Raw genomic sequence first — 6,710 nt, 5'->3', positions numbered from 1 at the left:
CCAGGCCTAAGCCAATGCTTGTTGTCCCGGGGCCCTGGGCGCTGCGGGCACTCGAGCCCGACCTGGCGTCTGGACACCGCACGAACGGCTAGTGGGCTGCGGGGACACCTCTGAACTTTCACCCCGGGTGCGCCCCTACGCAAGAGCGTCGTTGCCATGGTGACGTGACGTTCCCTGGCCTGGGCCGGCTGGACATGCAGTCGCCATTTTGGGGGGCTTCACTCGCTTCGTGTAGGTGACGTTGCGTGATCCCTGACTCTAGAGTATAGTATGACTCCAGTCTCAGGGTCCTGGCCCTCACTACCCAACAGACTCACATAATGAATGCTATTAAAGTCATATGCTGTGCCTACTGTTAAATTTAGAAAATGTGCAAGTCCATACAGGACTACATCCTTTCATCACATTTGTCAGACCCTGTGTTTACAATTTGAAAGTTTGTTGCAACTTTGCCAGGATCAAGTTTGTGTCATTTCAACGTTGTGTACCTTGTGTTACATTTTGGTAATTTTTGTTTCAAACTTTCACGGTCATATAATGGTAATCGGTAATTTTTGATGTTACAGTTGTTTGCAGGAAAACTACGAACCACACCCATTTAAGACAGTGAACTGTCACTAGGTAAATATGTTTTGACTGTACTACAGACCAGCTATTCTCATTTTTCTCTTTTTTCTTTTGGGCCTCCCTATTCTCTTAGACACAACACTATTGAAATTAGGCCAATTAATAACCCTAAGGTGGTCTGTAGGTGAGCACATGAGAGGAATGGTTGAATAGCTGTCACTTTAAATGAAAAGCTGGACATGATTTAGTGAAGAAGGCATGTTAAAACCTGAGACAAGCCTAAATCTAGGCTTCTTGCAGCATTTAGCTAAATTGTGACTACAAAAGGAAAGTGTCTGAAGGAAATTAAAGGAACTACTCCAGGGAACACACGAATGAATAGAAAGAAAAATAGACAAGTCTAATACAAAGTTTTAGTGGTTTAGTTGGAAGAGTTAACTAGCCACAACATCCCTTTAAACCAGAGCCTAATCCTAAACAAAGCCCTAACTATATTCAGTTCTGTGAAGGCTGAGGGAGGTGAGGAAGCTACAGAAGAAAAGTTTGAAGCTGGAAGAGGTTGGTTCAGGGGGACAGAAGCCATTTCTATAACATAAAAGCCATTTTTATAAAAGTGGAAGTGCTAATGTAAACGCTGCTGCAAATTTTTCAGAAGTTGTAGCTAAAATAATTCATGAAAGTGGTTGTAATAACAGATTTCCAATGCAGAAGTGGAGTCTGAAGATGTGACTGAATTATTGTGATCACAGAATAAAACTTTGATGTGGCATTGCTTCTTACATATGAGCAATGAAAGTGGTTTCTTGAGATGGAATCCAGTCCTGAACATGCTGTGAACATTGTTGAAATGACAAAAAAGAAATCAGAGTATTATGTAAAGTTGGTTGATAAAGCAGCACCAGGGTTTGAAAGGCTGACTCCAACTTTAAAAGAAGTTCTATTGTGGGTAAAATGCTATCAAATAACATCACATCTTCAGACATATAGAGGATTCTTTCATGAAAGGGAGAAAAAAATTGATGCAGAAAACTTCATTACTGTCTTAAGAAACTGCCACAGGCACCCAAACCTTCAGCAACCACCAACCTGATCAGTCAGCAATAATTAACATAAAAGGACAATCTTGGACCAGCAAAAAAATTATGACTGGCTAAAGGATCATATGATCATTAGCACTTTTAGCAGTAAAGTATTTCTTAAAGTATATACTGTACATTGTTTTTGCAGACGTAAGAAAACGTTTATATACATGGAGAAATCAAAAATATTGTGACTTATTTTGAAATTGTGCTTCATTGAGGTGGTTTGGAGCCAAATCTGCAATTTCTCCTAGGAATGTCTTACATATGCTATCAGCCCTTTATCGCATCTTCCATGGGTGGATTTGTGACTAATTCTTAAGTACAATGAACCAAAATGTCTGTCACTGAAACATGTTACTAAGTGTTTATTAAGGCAAAATCACTGTGTTTAAGTATGTTTTAAAGCCATGGCTAATTTATATCAGTGTGGCATTCATTTCACATCCAGTAATATTTGTGTGATGGTTGCAAAGACTTCAGTTATTCTTCTTAAAGCTGTCCATATGCCCAGTGCTCAGCAGTCCCATTCTCCAGGAACCTTGATTTTCCTCCCATGTTCTGGACACCTTCCAGATTATTTCCTGGGACTCCTCAAGACGGTTCCTGAGAGCTTTAACAGCCTTTGGTCTCAGATGTCTTGGAGGCTCCTGTAAGTGAACTCCGAAGCCACTTTTGGTGTCAGGATACTTGTGTTTCCTCCTGTGATTGACACTCTATCACTTCTGCACACTTGGGAGTCACAAACAACTTGAGGACTGTCTCATTTGGATCTCTGTACTTCAAGTCTATATAACCGTTGTAGTTTGTTTGTTTGTTTGTCCCCCCACCTGTAGCTAAACTGGAATTGATGGCTTAGTTCTAAAGCATTTAGGTTTTCAGGTCACAATGGAGAAAATGTTAACATGGAAAGAAAGTCAAAGCTTGTTTCATAAAAAGTAGATAATTCTCTCTAGAGAGGGATTCTCTCTAGAGGGAAAGTGTAAAAGCAGAGAAGTAGGACACAGACATTCCCGGAAAATTAAAGATGGCTACAACTGAGTTTTAAAGAATAAGCTTGTCTTCCCCAATTCAAGTAGAAGATGTGACAGAGGACAGAGTCCAGGGAGGGGAACATTAGCTCATGAATTCATTTAACAAATGTTAGGAGCATGCATAGAATCAGTGCTTTATGTATCTCATCATTTTAACCTTATGAAGCAGCTTATTGTTCTCATTTCAAATATAACGAATCTGAGCTTCAGAAAAGTAAAACAAATTATGAAATCTGATGTCCAGCAAGGGATGAACTGTAAAGACATAAATATCTAAAGATATCAATCATTTAGGTTTAGATAACATTATCACCTGCCCGCTGTGTCTCATTCAACTATACTAATACAAGTTTTTCTACCTCTTCTAGGACTTGCATCCTCTGCTCAGTTAACACCATTACTCCTTTGGACACATCACTCCTGGATGACTTCTTTTTGGTACCGGGGATTCTGGATGACTTCTTTACTCTTCAAAATAGTTGATTGTCGACATCATCAGATCAGTCACATGAATACCACCATCAATGCTTTTCTACAATTTATTTCAATTCAATGGTATCTTCTTCAAAACCTGCTTTTTACTAATCTTACTCAGTACTTTCTCTTTACCTTCATTATTGCTCTGCATACTCCTCTCACCTTCATTATTGCTGTGAATATTATTTTTATCACCATGCTAACTCTAGACTTTCTTTGGAGCCATGCTGGATTGAACCTGCTGTGCAGTGTTGTATGCACTAAAGAACACACCACAAGCTTCACAACAAGTGTGCAAGGTGTGTGTGACCACAATCTCCACAAGAGGAAGCTAAGACCATGTGTCACATCAGGGAAGATGGTCACGGTCCCGTTAGTCCCCTGATGCAGAATGCAAGAACAGAAGCAAAATTGTACTGAATGCTTCTGTTAGTGAACTGAATTGTTTGCAAACAGAAGCATTTGTGAACCAATGCATTTCTGTATATCACTGTTTTTCTCCTCATCAAAATATGAAGTCAGTAACTGATTTCTTCCTTGTTTAAATGGATATGGGAACTTTATTCCAGATTAAAATAGTGGAAATTTAATAAAATGGTGTTCTTATTGTGATTAAAAAATGTAATGATTTTCATAGAGCTATGGAAAGCACATTTATTCAGTATTAATGATTTAAATTATAATTCACTACTTATAATTGCATTCACTATTATAGAGTGGTACCTTGATTGATGGACTTAATTCTTCCCATGATTCTAGTTGCAGAACTCATTCCACAATTCTGGTTGCGACCAAATTGCAAGGTACCGTATAATTCGCTACAAGTTACTTTATAACTTTTTACTGAGCAAGTCACAAAGTTTCCAGACTCCAGTGACTTTGCTCAATAATATTAGGTGATTGGGCCACTTATCTAAATTTCTATATAACTCTATATATTTGCTGTTTATGTTTCTGTTAAAGTTATCATTACCACAGTAGAAATAAAGAGTAAAACTTTTATTTTTGTGCAAGGAAATGTTTTACAATGCATACATTTTTCTAAATAATATATATAAGAAAACTTTATTGCTAAGCAGATTTAAACAAGACAATATTGTCATTGGAAAATGAAACTGTCATCTTCAGTATTGACCATTGTTTCTGAGACAGACAGTTGATTTTGTCACTATTAACATCAGGCAAGGTGTCACCTTCATCAGTATTTATTAAATACCAGCTATTTACCTTCTTGAGGGTCTTTCTTTAAGCTGAATTAAATAAAATGTGTCAAAGCCAGTATATTGTAAATATTTCTGCCTTGCAACGGTTCAAGCATTTTATTTTTAGCTCCTTTTTGATTAAAAGTAGTGGTCAAAGATGTTGAAGCCCTCAAAGATGATTTTGAAGATTAAGATGTGCCGGAGCTACCCAAAGAGTAATCAGAAACAATTAGAAAAAAATGTACCAAATGTCTCATGCTTTCTCTAAGCTTCATGGCAAATTACATTTAATATTTCAGGCTTGTTGCATTTAAAATAAGGCCTCCAACTAAGCAATTTTCAACACAACTCCAATCAAAAGATATTGCTTAAAATTCTCTTATTGCCATAGAAATGAAAAGAGTGATTGTCTATGTTGATTAGCCTTGAAGATTGCTCTGGGGAGAATTTGACAGTTCCAGTAACATTCCCATTATAATTTACAGTCAGTGAAAAATTGAATACTTGAAAAATTGAAAAATTGAGTATCGGGATAGTTTAAGGCTTCCTTTTATCTGCTAATTTATTCTACTTTAGCACAAAGACAATCCTTGTGATGTGTATTTTAATGTCTATATAATTTACTTTCTAATCATGATTCTTTAAGATTATTCAAAATAGTAGCATAATAAATTAATTTGATACATTTAATGCCTACTATGCAAAATTTGTGCTAGCCAGTTTGGCAGATAGAGAGATGAAAAGCACTTAATTTAAAGATTTTCTAATTTAAAGTTCACAGCAAGAAATTAACAAAATAGGAAGAACTTTAACCAGCTGTACTTCAGTTATGATGAATGGGTCATTCGCATTTATCCTGACTCATGACTCATACGTTATATTTACATATTTGTAAGTGCTAAATAGAGGTTGTGTTATATCTGCATGATGCTGCAAAGCCTGGAAAATGAGTGTTCATCTTATTTATTCATTTATAAAATCATTTATAAGTTCAACTCATGAACATTTATTTTGTGTTTACTAAAAGAAAGAAGTCGGTTAGAGGAGTACTGATGCACAGAATAACAGTACCTGCAATCATGGGTCCCACTGGTGAGAGTGGTGGGGAATAAAAGTTTATAAAACTCATATCGTAGCCAGGAGTGGTGGCACATGACTGTAATCGCAGCACTTGGGAGGCTGAGGCAGGAGGATCACTATGAGTTCGAGACCATCCTGAGCTACATAGTGAGTTCCAGGTCAGTCTCAACTACATAGTGAGACCCTGTCTCAAACAACAACAACAACAAAAAAAAACTCATATAAAAGACATTTAATGATACTTATTAGAAACTAAAAATGCATATACCTTTTGGCTGATTAATACTTTCTTGTGGAAAATATTCAAAGGAAGAAAAAGAATTCATTCATATATGTGTGTATTACATATTTCTAAAGCTAGAAAAATGGAAGCAGTTTGAATATGACATGATTTGCTGATGAAGATAATTATATTATTTCCTCTTCATTAAATAAAATAAAACATTAAAATTATAATTATGTTAGCTTTGTAATATCACAGAACAAATTCAGGTATGCACTGAGCAAAATTAAAATAAAAATATACAAGTGAGAAAGCTTGCAATTAAAATTATTGTTTTAGATGGCTATCTTAATGTTTTCTGATCATCTTATATTATTTAAATTAATTAATAAAGTATTTTAATGTGTAGCAACCCTGAACTGTGACCTTTGTGCTTCGTGGGCAGGAATTTAAAATGGTGCATTGCTGGGGAAAATATACGGCGGTGGTTCTTAGCACAATTAATCAGAATTACCATATATGATCCAGCAATTCTATTTTTGAGTATATATCCAAGAGAATTAACAGAAAAGACTCAAAAGGATACTTGCATATCTATGTTCACAATGACATTGCTCACACTAAATCAAGTATTTATCAATAAATGGGTGGATAAGCCATGCATCGTGCATACATACAGCAGAATATTGTATAGTTTAAAGGAGGCAGCTGTGATAAATGTCATAACATAGACACGCCTTGGAAGCATGCTAATGAGATGGGTCATTCACAAAGTTACTATGAAAACACTGCATGGCACCACTTACTGAGATGCCTGGACTAGTCAAATCCATAAGGACAGAAAAAAATGGCAGTCACCAGGGGCTTGGGGAGGAGGGAATGGGGAATTATTGTTTTATGAGCACTGAGTTTTGAGTTTTACGAGATGAAAAGTTTCTGGAGGTGGGTGATGACCATTATACAGCAATGGGAATGTCCCTAATCACACTGAGCTGTACTAAGTGGGTTAAGGTGGTAAATTTTTTTTCCCCCGCTTTGAGTTTTGAGT

This window comes from Fukomys damarensis, unplaced genomic scaffold, assembly GCF_012274545.1.
Source record: "Fukomys damarensis isolate Sample0158 unplaced genomic scaffold, DMR_v1.0_HiC HiC_scaffold_21, whole genome shotgun sequence".
NCBI classification, from domain to species: Eukaryota; Metazoa; Chordata; class Mammalia; order Rodentia; family Bathyergidae; genus Fukomys; species Fukomys damarensis.
Note: the sequence above shows the minus strand (reverse complement) of the source record.